This window comes from Panthera leo, chromosome F2, assembly GCF_018350215.1.
Source record: "Panthera leo isolate Ple1 chromosome F2, P.leo_Ple1_pat1.1, whole genome shotgun sequence".
In the NCBI taxonomy this organism is placed as follows: domain Eukaryota; kingdom Metazoa; phylum Chordata; class Mammalia; order Carnivora; family Felidae; genus Panthera; species Panthera leo.
In genome coordinates this window covers 3426192-3440953 of record NC_056695.1, presented here as the reverse complement: position 1 = coordinate 3440953, position 14762 = coordinate 3426192, and the positions used below count along the sequence as shown (strand labels likewise).

The following is a 14762-nucleotide window of genomic DNA, read 5'->3' as shown; positions in this document are numbered from 1 at the left end:
GGGTTTTTTTTTTAAACGATTTTAGAGAATTTTATTTTAGTTATGTGGTCAACTTAATAAAACTGAGGGCCGTCATAGAAAACTGATGCCCTGACACAACGAAAAAATTGCAGCACCAAAATACAACAGAGCTTAGGTAAATGAGACTTCAAAGTAAAGTGCATGGTGAATTCCGCATTAGAAGACTGGGCTCCTCAAAATTATTCCTCCTCTGAATCCCTGAAACATTAACCTGTTTTTTCCCTCTTTGTCATTTTCTGTTGTACTAGATGATAAACACTTGATCAGGTAAGTGTGGGTGAACCAGAGCAAGAAGTTCACTGATGCTCTCGCTGGATGATTCCTACTGCCTCTGAAAGAAAAGAGGCTGACCATTTTCAACAGTTAACTGAACAGGCAGCATAGTGTACTGAGTATTTTCCCTCAGTACGTTTGGTGGGTTGCGGGCCTGGATCCACTTTATTTGCACGCATCAGCAAGCTGATGACAAGAAGGCTAGGTAACAACAAGTCATTTGCAAAGGAAAGGCAATTGGATAATAAAAATTACAATTTGATGATACAAGTTACTAAATGTTTCGATCTCCGTGAGAAATTGGTTGTTAGCCTTAACGATTATTTTTCAACATTGCTCTTAAAAACTGTGCTCGAAGAAACTATAAATATCTTTTTATCTCCAACACTGACAGAAAGTTATTCCTTTACCATAAAAGTAGAATTTCAATATTATTGATTATATAAAAACCCGGTATCTCCAAGACTAATTTCTGCTACTAAAAAGCTACTCGAGAAATAGATGAGCTATTTAGCCATGTGTCTAAATGTAATCTCATAGTTAGTTTCATATGCTGAATATTACAGTTCATATAAGACATCATTATTAATAATATGGAGCACTGTGCCTACATTGCTACACTGTGCCTACATCGCTTTTAACATTTTCCTTCTTTTTACTGAAACTTCTATTATCTTTTATCAAAGTTAACTTAGGTCGTAATATCAGATGTTTCTTCCAGAAAAAACTATGAGATTGAAAACAACTTAATTAGTAGGTAACAATAAATATCATAGCTATAATAAAACTGTTTTCAGTGACCATAAATTTAAAAATTGGAGTAAAATCAGTTCAGTTCTTTCGTCTCAAATATTTTGAGCCTTTTTTTCTATAAACTTTTATGTCAGAACAGCTTTACATTTACATAAATATTGTGAAAATGGCAAGGTGAGTCGCATACACCCCACGCTCTTTTTTCCCTTAGTATGCACATTTGTTAAAATTGACGGATCAATACTGTTATATTATTATTAAGTCCATACTTGATTCCAGTTTTCTTGTTGTGGTTGTTTTGTTTTGTTTTTCTCATGTTCCTTTTCTGTGCCAGGATTTCCTGGAGGACACTGCGTTATATTTCTTCACCACGTCTCAGGCTCCTCTTGGCTGTGACTGTTTCTCAGACCTTGTTTTTTTTTTTTTTTAAATGACTTTGGCAGTTTTGAGGAGTACTAGTCAGTGATTTGTAGAGTGTACTTCCATTGGGATTATTCTGATGTTTTTCTCATGATTATACTAGAGCTAAGAGATCTGGGGACGATGCCACAGAGATAAGTGCCATTTCACCTCCATATGACAGGTTCACACTGTCAACAGGACTTCTCACTGGGGAGGCTGACCTTGACCTCCTGGCTGGGAGAGCGTCAGGTTTCCCCACCGGTAAGTTACTCTTTTTCCCCCTCTCTCCACTCTTTGGCTGGAAGTCACTATAAGCAGCTTCTACTTAAGAAGTGAAGGGGTATGTTTTCCTTCCTTGAGGGTGAAGTGTCTACATGAATTATATGAAATTACTCTGGATAAAAGATATGCCTCTTCCTCCCCCATTTATTTATTTCCAGCAAGGAAGTACACAGGCACATGATAACCCATGTTGTAAGGGTACACCATAGTAATATTTATCCTAAGGGTGCACCACAGTAATATTTATCCAGGCAAAATTAGACTAAACCTCCAGCTGTTCCTCCAAGTGAAAGCAAACATATAACTCTACCTGATCCCTTTAGCTTCTTCCCATTCATATAAAACCAACCTATGATGTCAGAAATAAATTATATTTAGTTGGGGGCAGCCTTCGTCAAATAACAAATATATCAGTAATAAAGTATCTGACTTAGTAACAAATAGAAATAGGTTTGAAAAATGCAACACCACAGCAAAAGAATGTCTTTTAGATGAACACTATCATTTGGGTGAAAGTGATACTGATAACTCGTAGTTCTCTACAGATACAATAAAAGATGTCAAGGCTGTAAATAACTCTAAGCTACCATATGCAAATACTTGTGGAAGGTTGAATGACTGACCCAGATTCTCTATCTTTCCTGGCATCCCCTTCCATGCCATATATTTATCATGGAGAGCGTGGCTTGTCCATACATTGACTCTGGACTTGACCATGTGACTTGCTCCTGCCAATAGTAAAGTGACCATATATTGGTTTCTTTAATGGCCTCACATGTTCCCACCTGCTCTCTTGTCTTTCTTGCATGAGAAAAGCCTTCTCAAGAAGCCGCCCTCCACTTAGCCCGGCCCCGCAATGACATACATACAGGAAAACTTTCCTAAATGGCCCACAGAACATAGGGTGAAGAAGAGACACCCTCACGCCCTACCTAAATAGACTTACTCACAGCCAACCTGCAGACTCTGGAATAAAAAAGGCTTGGTATTTGTAAGAGTTAACTTTATGTGTCAAATTGACTACGGTATAGTCCTCAGTTAGTCAACCAAAATCTGATCTAGGTTATGCCATGAAAAACTTCGTACATGTGGATAATATCTATAATCGACTTACTTTAATTATAGGAAATTATCCTCATGATATGCATCAGCCTTATCCAATAAGTCAGAGGGCCTTAAAAGCAAATGCTGAGGATTCTCTGAAGAAAGAAATCGACCTGAAGACGGCACTATCAACTTCTGCCTGAGAGTTCCAGCCTGCCAGGCTTCTGTAAAGGTTTCAGACTTGCCAGCCACCAAGTCATGTCGCCAATTCCTTAAAATCTCTCTCTTCACATGTGTGTGTGTATGTGTGTGTGTGTGTCTCCATATGCATACGTAAATATTTATATTTATGTATATGTGTATATGTTGTGTACATACATACATAGGGGTTCTGTTTGTCTGGAGAATCCTGACAGATTCTGGAACCAAGAGTGGTTCTAGAGGAATAGGACCTTTAAGGAGAAGTTGTGTGAATTGGTACTGGGGTTTCCAGAATTGTTCTCTCACCTGATTAGATTTAAAGGCACCAGTGACTCTATTTTCAGTATGAAAGACAACACTAATACAGCTACAGAAATATATAAAGTATCATCACTGGATACTCCTATGCAAAATGATTTCTTTTTTTAATTTCTACAGACAGAATTCTGAGGAATGTGTGTTGAGATAGATATTAAGGATGTAGGATGGGGGCGCCTGGGTGACTCAGTCGGTGAAGCATCTGGCTCTTGATTTCGGCTCAGGTCACGATCTCACAGTTCATGAGTTCCAACCCCGCATCAGGCTCTGTGCTGACAACACGGAGCCCACTTGGGAGTCTCTCTCTCCCTCTCTCTCTGCCCCTGCCTGCTCGCACTCTGTCTATATCAAAAATAAATACACACACACACACACACACACACACACACACATAGGAATATGGGATACTGGTGGAAGGCACATAAAGTTGAATTAGGCCAAATTTACTGACATGGCCCCACGAAACAGAGATTCTGGATTTAATGGTTTACCTTGTGGGATTAGCAGGGCTCTACCAGTTCGTTTGGCAGATTGGCTAAAACATGGACTGGAAGATGGCCCACGACAGTAGAGTTGGAAATGTGGTTGAATGTAGAGGAAGGGATTCAAAGGTTTAGGGGGATTGGGGTGCCAGAGTGGGCAACCTGCTCACCCACACCTCTTACCATGACTGTGAGACAGGAATTGGCTGTAGGAAACCAACACTGCCGAAGAGTTCTGTGGTCCCCTCTGTAGGTTAGCAGCTACAGTGAAAAGTGCTGCTGCTGAACTGGAGCCTTAAATGCAGGGGACTAATTGGATCCTGGGGTGGCAGGGGCCACGTGGCAACACTTACATACCAAAAGTAAAGTGGGTATGGTTACCAGAATGGGCATCAGAGCCTTCTAAGCAGTAATCAGAATAGCCTGACTCTCAGAAACCTATCACCTCGGCAAGCTGATTACGTGTTCCTAAAGTTGTAATAGATGGGAGGCCTATTTATTTTTTAACTGGAATTTAAAAAGCGGAATTTTAGGTCCAGTGCACAATCTATCCTGATTCACCAAAACAGTCATGGACCTTCAATCAATTCCCAGACTTGAACCACTTTATAGGCCCAGAACCCCAGTGAAGGAGGGGAGGCCAGATACCTTTGAAAAAGGGGCCTGGTTTGGGGCGCCTGGGTGGCGCAGTCGGTTAAGCGTCCGACTTCAGCCAGGTCACGATCTCGCGGTCCGTGAGTTCGAGCCCCGCGTCAGGCTCTGGGCTGATGGCTCGGAGCCTGGAGCCTGTTTCCGATTCTGTGTCTCCCTCTCTCTCTGCCCCTCCCCCGTTCATGCTCTGTCTCTCTCTGTCCCAAAAATAAATAAAAAACGTTGAAAAAAAAAAAAAAAGAAAAAGGGGCCTGGTTAACCTTTTTCACAGCTTTCCTCAAAAGGACACACGTCTTTTACCAGGATAACTGTTCATTGAAGAATGGGAAATAATCAGACTTTTCAAGGACTACTGGACACCAACTCTTAACTGATGTGACACTTAATTCCAGGAGATCCCAAACCAAAACAGTTTCTTCAGTTAGTGTGGGGAGCTTATGAAGGTTAGGTGGTAAGTGGAATTATAGCTCAGGCCCATCTCACAGTGAGTTCTGGGACTCCTGAACCCATCCCGTGGTTACTGCCAGAGCCTCAGAATACACAATTTTTTTTTAATTTTTTTTTAATGTTTTTTAATTTATTTTTGAGACAGAGAGAAGCAGAGCATGAGCAGGGGAGGGGCAGAGAGAGAGGGAGACACAGAATCAGAAGCAGGCTCCAGGCTCTGAGCTGTCAGCCCAGAGCCTGACGCGGGGCTCGAACTCACAGACTGTGAGATCGTGACCTGAGCCGAAGCCGGACGCTCAACCGACTGAGCCACCCAGGTGCCCCAGAATACACAATTTAAGTAGACCTACTTAGCAACTGGTAGAATACCTACATTGTTTCTTATTCTGGGGAGTGAGGGCTATGATGATAGAACAGGCCAAGTGGAAGCCTCTGGAACTGTCTCTGCCAAGACAAATAGGAAAACATTACTGCATTTCTGCAAGGATTACAGATATTAATGCTACCATCAAGAAGTCCAAGAATATAGAGGTAGTGATTCTCGGTACATTCCCACTCAATTCACCTATTTGGTAGTCCAGAAAAATAGATGGTCTTGAAAATGACAGTGGAATGTCAGAAGTTTAACCAGGTGATGACTCCAACTGAGCTGTGGTACCAGGTATGGTTCTATTCTTGAGCAAATTAACACAACCTCTGGTACCTGCTCTGCAGCTAATGATCTGGCAGATGCTTTTCTCCTCAATACTTGTCCATAAGCTCACCAGAAGGAGTCTGCTTACCAGAAATATAGCTTCACTGTCCTACCTCAGGGTATATCAACCTCCAGCAATGTTATAATTTAGACTACAAAGATCTTGACCACCTCTCCTTTCCAGAAGACATCACACTGGTCCTTTGCTTTGATGACATTAGGCTAATTTGACCTCGTGAGCAGATCAGCACCTACTGTAGACTTATGGGTAAGATATATGTGTCAGATGGTGGGACATAAATCCACCAAAAATCTGTGGACGATCTATCTCGGTGAAACTTATAGAGGTCCGGTGGTATGGGTGATGTTGAGCTATCCCTTCTAAGGCAAAGGGTAAGTTGGTGTATACGGCCCCTCCTCCAGCCAAATAAGAGGCAGAATGCCTAACGGGACTCTTTGAATCTTGCAGGCAGCAGTCATCATCTAAGTAAGCTACTCCTGCCAATTTACTGAGTGACCTGAGAAGCTGCTAATTTCAAGTGAGTCCAAGGAAAAGAAAAGGCTCTGAAACATGTCAGGCCGCTGTGTGAGCTTCTCTAAACTTAGGCCATACGATCCAGCACATCCAAGGTGCCTGGAGTGTCAGTGGCAGATAAGGATGGTGTTTGCAGTCTTTGGCAGGTTCCTATAGGTGAATTTCAGCCCGGGCTCTAAGTATATATATATACGTGTGTGTGTGTGTGTGCGCGCGTGCGTGTTTGTATAGGCTCTCTCTCTATACATATAGCTGGATCTGAGCAGTCTCTGAAGGCACAAGTAAGTTGCATGGAGAAGCAGTTCAAATTCCAATGGCCCCCCACTCCTGGCCCCACATGACTTCTCTCTCCCAGCCTGTATCTATGGCCTTATGTGGAGGTCTTCACAATCAGATGGCGGAGGAAGGGAAAAGTCAGGCCTGGGTTACAGATATTCTGCACATTGTATAGGCATCACCTAAAATTGGAGGGCTTTAGCACTAAAGCCTCTTTCTACAACACTCCTGAAGCGCAATGGCAAAGAGAAATCTTCCCAGTTGTCAGAACTTTAAGCAGTGCACCCGTTTGTTCATTTTACTTGGGAGGACAAATGGACACAGTTATGAGCGTAGATGGATTCATGGACTATGGCCGATAGTTTGGATGGATAGTCAGGGAGTTAGAAAAAACATGACTGGACAAATTAGTGACAAGGAAGTCTGGAGAAGATTTTCCAGTCTCTGAAGTGGAAAAAAAACCCATAAAGATGGTTGTATCCCATATGAATGCTCACTAAAGGGTGAAGTAAGCGAAGGAAGATTTTAATAACCAAGTGAATAGGATGGTCCTTTCTGTGAATACCAGTCAGCCTTTTCCCCCATCTACTTCTGCACTCACTGCCCAATGGACAGATGACCAAAGTGGCATCTGTAGCAGAGATAGAGGATATTCATGGGTCAGCAACATGGATATCCACTCACCAAGGTCAACCTGGCTACAGTCGCTGCTCAATACCTAATCTTCCAACAACAGAGATCAACGCTCAGTCTGATGTAGCACCATTCCCTGTGATGATTAGCCAGTTACCTGATGACAAGTTGATTACATTGGACTGCTTCCATATTAGAAAGGCAAATGTTTTGTTCTTATTGGAGTAAACACTTTGGATACAGACTTGCCTTTCCTGCATGTGATCTTTTTTTAAGTTTATTTTGTTCGTTCTTTATTTTTAAGTTTATTTATTTATTTTGAGAGAGAGTGGGTAGGGGAGGGAAACAGAGAGAGGGAGAGAGAGAATCCGAAGCAGGCTCCTCGCTGTCAGCACAGAACTCAGTGTGGGGCTTGAAACCACAAACTGTGAGATCATGACCTGAGCTGAAACCAAGAGTCAGACACTTAACTGACTGAGCCACCAAGGTGTCCCTAAGTTTATTTATTTTAAAAGAGAGCAAGCACCAGTAGAAAAGGGGCAGGAAAGAGGGAGACAGAATCCAGAGCAGGCTCCGGGCTCTGAGTTGTCAGCAAGGAGCCTGAACAGGGCTCAAACTCACGATCTGTAAGATCATGACCTGAGCTGAAGTCAGATGCTTAACCAACTGAGCCACCCAAGTGCCCCTCCCGTATGCAATCCTTTTACCAAAACTACCTTCCATGGACTTACATTGTCTTGTTATTCCATACAGCACTGATTCTGATCAAGATACTCACTTAACAGTGACTGAATTAGGGGATAGATCCAAGCTCATGGAATTTACTGTACCGACCATGTGCCTCACCATCTTGAAACAGCAAGCTTTATGGAACAGTGTAATGGACTTTTGAAGACTCAATTACAGTGTCAGCTGGCAATATCTTGCAAGACTGGAGTAAGTCTCTCCAGAAGGCTGTATATATAGCTCTGAACTGGCCTCAACTATATGGTGTTCTTTCTCCCAGAGCAAGGCTGGATGGGTCCAAGATTCAAAACAGGAAATGGAAGAGGTACCACCCACTATTACCCTGAGTGTCCCATTAGCAAAATTTTTACTTCTCATTCCTAAGAACTTAGGCTCTTCTGGTTTAGAGGTGTTTGTTTCAAAGGGAGAAATACTTCTGGCAGGAGACACAATGATTCCAACGAACTGGAAACTAAGATTGCTGCCTAGCCACTCAGGCTCTTCAAGACTGAGTCAACAGGCAAAGAAGGAGTTACATTACTGGCTGGGATGATTGATCCTGACTTCCAAGGGAAATTGGACTGCTACTCCACAATGAAGACAATAAGAATATGTGTGGAATACAGGAGATACCTTAGGGCTGTGTGACTGAAGTCAATGGAAAACTACAAAACAACAACAACAACAAACAAAGAAACAAACAAAAAACAAAACACAACCGCTAATGGGTCACACCCTTTGGAATGAAAATTTGGAGCTTCCTATGAGATAAAGAACCAGGACCAGCTGAGGTGCTTGCTGAGGCAGTGGAATATGCAATGGATAGTGGAAGAAGATAGGTGTAAGTTAACAGCTGCAACCATGTTGTTAAGTTGCCGAAAAGAAGACTAGAATTGTGTTTCTTCTTTTTTTTCCTTATGTATATGTTTGTATATGTATATATATGTCATATATATATGACATATATAGTATATTATACAATATATAGTATACATTACACATCAATGTGTTTAAATATGCATATATATTATATATGTATATATATCTGCTTATATATATAATATATATTTATATAATATATATTTAAGATATATATATATATGTATACATATGTGTATTTTTGTCTGTTTTCTTTCCTCATCATTTTCTCATCTAACATACAATTTCTTAATAATATAAAGTTTTGGGGCACCTGGGTGGCTCAGGTGGTTAGGTGTCCGACTTCGGCTAAGGTCATGATCTCACAGTTCATGGGTTCGAGCCCCATGTCGGGCTCTGTGCTGACAGCCCAGAGCCTGGAGCCCGCTTTGGATTCTGTGTCTCCTTCTGTCTCTGCCCCTTCCCCACTCTCTCTCTCCCTCTCTCTCTCTCAAAAATAAATAAACATTAAAAATGTTTAAAAATAATATAAACTTTCATATCACAGCAATTAAGTGACAGTTCGAATGTTCTCATATCAAGGAGAAGAGTGAGTATTGCTTGAGGACTCTGCATTCCCTGCAAAGGAAAGAACTAGTGTGTTAGGTTGTGTGAAGGATAGTTGCCTTTTCTTGGTTGGAAGGATGACTTTATGGCCTCTATTTGGTGGTTAAGTAGGTTAAGGAGGGGTGTTTGGGTGCCAAGGTGATAAGGAGTGGACTGTGATGGTTAGCTTTTATATGCGAACTTGACCATACCGGTTACTTAATCTAGAACCCAGTTATTCAATCAAACATTAATGTTGGCATTGCCGTGGAGGTATTGCGTAGATATGGCTAACATCTGCAATCACTTTGACTAATTAAGTGAGATTATTCGAGATAGTGTGGGTGAGCCTCGTGCAAACGATTGAAAGGCCTTACTGACAGGCAAACTCAGATGTTTCTCTGGTAAAGAACTCCGGCTTCAAGACTACGGCACCAATTCTTCCTGCCCGATCATTTCCAGGCTTCTAGCCTATCCTTCAGATTTCAGACTTGCCAGCTCAAAGTAATGTGAGCCTATTCCTTGAAGTTATTCTCAGTGTCTGTATCCAGATAGACAGGTGTGGAACTGGTTCTGTTGTCTAGAGAATCCCCAATGATACAATAGTGAATGCCAGTGAGATATATGGTGTCACTCTGCAGAACTATTGTCACAATACCTGATTAAAAGAGCATGTTTCTAGGTGATTCAGAAAGTTCAAGGGCGCCTGGGTGTCTCAGTCGGTTAAGCGTCCGACTTCGGCTCAGGTCATGATCTCACGGTCCATGAGTTCGAGCCCCACATCGGGCTCTGTGCTGACAGCTCAGGGCCTGGAGCCTGCCTCACATTCTGTGTATCCCTCTCTCTCTCTGCCCCTCCCCCACTCATGCACTGTCTCTCTCACTCTCCTTCAAAATAAGTAAACATTAAAAAAACTTTTTTAAAGTCCATTAAGCACAAATGATCAGTGACAGCAATTTCAATAACATGAGTTTTAAAATATATTATACATTAGTAATTTCAGATTTATACTATTAAAAAACTATCAGAAAAACATTTCATTTTGCAGTTGGTTCATTAACAAGATAACAGTATCTTAACTGGAAATTTCAAACTTAACCTTTTTCTCAGAAAACAAAAATGTCTTTTTTTTTACCCTAGAGACACATTCATCATCTCCATACTATTTTTCCTATTCACATCTGAAATTTCTAAGGCTTTGCTTGTATAATTGTCTTAAATAAATTGATCTATATTAAGACATAATGCAAGAACAAATGTGCAATTTCCAAATGTTCTCGTCTCTTTATCCCTCATATCCAGGGATAAAGAAAAAAATTATATATTGATTTATCAGTATCTAGTATAGTTGTACTAGGAAGAAACAAAGCTTTTATGGAAATTAGTTTTTTTAAATATGGTTATTAGGAAATTCCATCACTTAAAATATGAAGATGAGACTATCAATGCATAAATGGCTTGAGTGATTAATGATAAAATTAATGATGTTAAAATTACAGTGTCACAATATATAAATGTGACCTACTTCATTCTTGATCCATTTAGAACCCTCATGACCAGCTTAGTGGTAAGCCGTACTACATGGAAAAGCCCTCGCCTAAGGAAACCAATTTCTACTATTATCACTTAAGTGACCCAACAACTAGTGATGAAAGTGAGGTCTCTGCCCAAGAGAAGAGAAAGCGGGGATAAATACTTCTTGAGCGATTATAGTGTCCTACTTATATGGCATATGGATCAACAGACTTGGCTTCTGTCCAGAGGTCTGGCCTCCTATGGTTAAATCTGATACCCAGAAATTAACAGGAACTATATTGTCTTCAATTATGCTGAGAAAAGCACCAATCCGTATTGCTTAAAACTCATTTTCATAACCAAAACGAAATTAGACAAATACAGCCAAATTCATGCATGTTGCATATAAAATTTCAAACTGCTTCATTGGGCATAAGGCTGCTAAAACAAAAAGAACGTATCTCTACAACGCCACCCAGAGAAAAATGCTGACACGGAGAACCTCGGAGGTAGTCATATAGAATAGACTAGAAAGCATGAGTACAAAAATATTTGGACTTAAATTACTTAGGTAATTTCCAGAATGCTTTACTTAGTGTGTGTAGAAAAAGTCTTTATAATACCGCGCGTACTATGGCAGTTCAGTCTACCGATGGGAAAAATGTTATCTATTTATAGAAAATTTGCCCAAGGCAAAATTATGAAATATGCAAAATTTATCTTCCATATTTTTGCGTGTCCCAAACTCGGTATATACCCAGTATACACCGTCTCCACATGCTTCCACATCAAACAGGGTGCCTGACTGCAAATTATTCATTGTTCCCCCTCAAAATGGATTAAAATGATAGGATTGAAAATGACAGTTGCAGTCACTTGGGTTTCATTTTTAGTGAACGTTTTGTTCATTTCGAAGCGTGTACCTTGAGGCAGCTATTTCTGCAGCTTTTAATCTTTATTTTCCAGTGAAGTATAATTTACATAAAATATCCTATTCCTTTCAGGTGTACATGATAATGATTTGATATATTTTTTTAAATTTTTTAATGTTTATTTATTTTTGAGAGAGAGAGAAAGACAGAGTGAGAGCAAGGGAGGTGCAGGGAGAGAGGGAGACACAGAAATCCAAAGCAGGCTCCGGGCTCTGAGCTGTCAGCACAGAGCCGGATGTGGGACTCACGAACTCAGGGACCACGAGATTATGACCTAAGCTGAAGTCAGACGCTCAACAGACTGAGCCACCCAGGCTCCCCATGATTTGATATCATACTACCTTAAATTTTTATACATTATGAAATGATCTTCACATTAAGTCTAGTTATCATCTATAACCCTACATAGTTATTACAATATTGTTGACTCTATTTCCTATGCTGTACATTATATACCCATGACTTATTTATTTAATAGTAATTTATTATTTGTCACTTATTTATTTAATAGTTGAAAGTTTGTACCTTTTAATCCCCTTCACCTATTTGCACACCAACCCTATACACCCTGGTAACCAACAGTTGCCTGTATTTGTGGGTCGGTGTTTCTGTTTTGTTCTGTCTTTTAGAATCCACATATGAGTGAAATCATATGGTATTTGTCTTTGTCTGACTTATTTCACTTAGCATAATATGTAGTAGATGTATCTATGTTGTTGCAAATGGTAAGATTTCATTCTTTGTTATGGCTGACTAGTAGTCTACATACATACATACATACATATACATGTATATCACATATGTACCACATATATGTGTATATCATACACATGACATTAGGGTTGAAAAGATGTTTGATGTTATTTCAATCTTATTCAATTTATTGAGACTTACTTGTTTTGTGGCCTAACGTGATCTATCCTGAAGAATGTTCCACGTGCACTTGAAAATAATGTGTATTCTAACAGGTTTTGGGTGAAATGTTCTGTATATATCTTTTAAGTCCATCTGGTCTAATATGTCATATAAGGCTGATGTTTCCTTACTGTTTTTCTGTCCGGATGATCTATCCATTGATCTAAGTGGGGCGTTACTGTCCCTCACTGTTTCTGTAGTACTATCAATTTCTCCCTTTATGTCTGTTAATATTTGCTTTAGATATTTAGGTGTTCTTATGTTGGGCTCATAAATATTTACAAATGTTATATCCTCTTCTGGATTGCCCATTTTATCATTATATAATGCATTTCTTTGTCTTTTATTACAGTCTTTGTTTTAAAGACTATTCTGTCTGATACAAGTATTGTTACTCCAACTTTTGTTTTATTTCCATTTACATGAAATATCTTTTTTTCCATCCCTTTACTTTCAGTCTGTATATGTCTTTAGATCTGAAGTGAGTTTCTAGTAGATATGGGTCTTGTTTTTTGGTTTATTTTCCTTCATTCATTTTTTATTATTTTACTGAAAACTTTCTCAATGGAAATCATATTGACAGGATTTTAAAATCTTCTGCTAAATGAAATCTGTCATTCTAATAGGTACATTTCTTTACAATACTATTTGTTAAACTCTGGCCGACCAGTAATTTTCTCCATAGTAAAGACTTAAGGAATTCTATGCAGATTGTACATCTAGAGAACAAAATTTTTCCTGAGAGGTTGATAGTTATGATGAAACCAATTATATTAAGTCCTGTCTACCAAGAGCCTGATATTTTTTATTAGGAGAAAAAATAACATCATCTCTGGAAGCTTTAAGGGCTTAATTATTGTTATTTTCTTTTCAAAGGCAAAGAGAACAATCATGCCCATCAAAACAGAGTTCTATGCAGAAGGTTTGAGTTTCCTTCTTAAAAAACTAGGCCCAAGAAGTAAAACTCCCTAGAGCTGGCATTTATTAAAAATTAGCAGTTAGTACAGTTACCTTGGAAATAAAGTAAATATAGAAGTTACCAAAACTTCTGCCTTTACATTTTCCACTGTGCTTATGTTATGATTGTTCCGGGAATTCTAATGTAGGAGAAAGTTTAGATCTCCAATATTAGATTTTGCTAAGTATTGTCCAATTATAACAAATGACATTTTCATCTGATTGCCTACAAACACTCAGAGAAAAGTCCCAAAGCAATGCAAAATGTTGATGTATCATCAGGTTTCTTTATAGTTATACATATTCCGAAGTATTTCCCTGTCATTCTCATGTTTATGCTTGGAGAGAACTCAAAGACAATTTTGTTGTTATTGTTTTTAACTTGTACTACCAACATTAAAGGTTGGTAGCAAGTGTGGAAGTGTTGTAAATCCTTCAAGATTCTCATGGAAGTGTCAGCCCAGTATAAAAGCATACTCATGGAATATCTACACTATACATGATGTCCGGTTTTTTTAACTTTCATGTTTGTCCATTCCAGTTTTTTGAACAGAACCAAATTAAGTCCAAAACTAAGACAAATAAATAATGACTTTCTCATGATATCTTTATAAATTAGGATTGTCTTTTTTTTTTGGTATTTTCTTTTTTTCTTTTTTTTTTTAATATATGAAATTTATTGTCAAATTGGTTTCCATACAACACCCAGTGCTCATCCCAAAAGATGCCCTCTTCAATGCCCATCACCTACCCACCCCTCCCTCCCACCCCCCATCAATCCTCAGTTTGTTCTCAGTTTTTAAGAGTCTCTTATGCTTTGGCTCTCTCCCACTCTAACCTCTTTTTTTTCCCTTCCCCTCCCCCATGGGTTTCTGTTAAGTTTCTCAGAATCCACATAAGAGTGAAAACATATGGTATCTGTCTTTCTAGTATTGTCTTTTTTAATCCATTTAGCCATCCTATATCTTTTGACTGGAGCATTTAGTCCATTTATATTTAAAGCAATTATTAATACATATGTACTTACTGCTATTTGTTCCATTTGTTATTTGTTTTCTGTTTGTTTTGGTAGCTTTTCTCTATTCCCTTTTTCTTCTGTTATCTCTTCCATTGTGGTTTGATGGTCTTTTTTTTATTATTGTTATCATTGGGTTCCTTTCTTTCTATTTTATGTATCTACTATAGATTTTTATTTTGTGGTTACCATGAGGTTAATAGATACATTGACATATATATGGTAG

General features: G+C 39.2%; 1 protein-coding gene across 2 annotated transcripts in view; it reads right to left on the bottom strand.

Annotated features, from left to right (window-relative positions):
- The window catches only part of SNTG1 (syntrophin gamma 1), a 564503-nt gene that overhangs the window by 326699 nt on the left and 223042 nt on the right, over positions 1–14762 (bottom strand). The gene's annotated exons all lie outside the window — the stretch shown is intronic.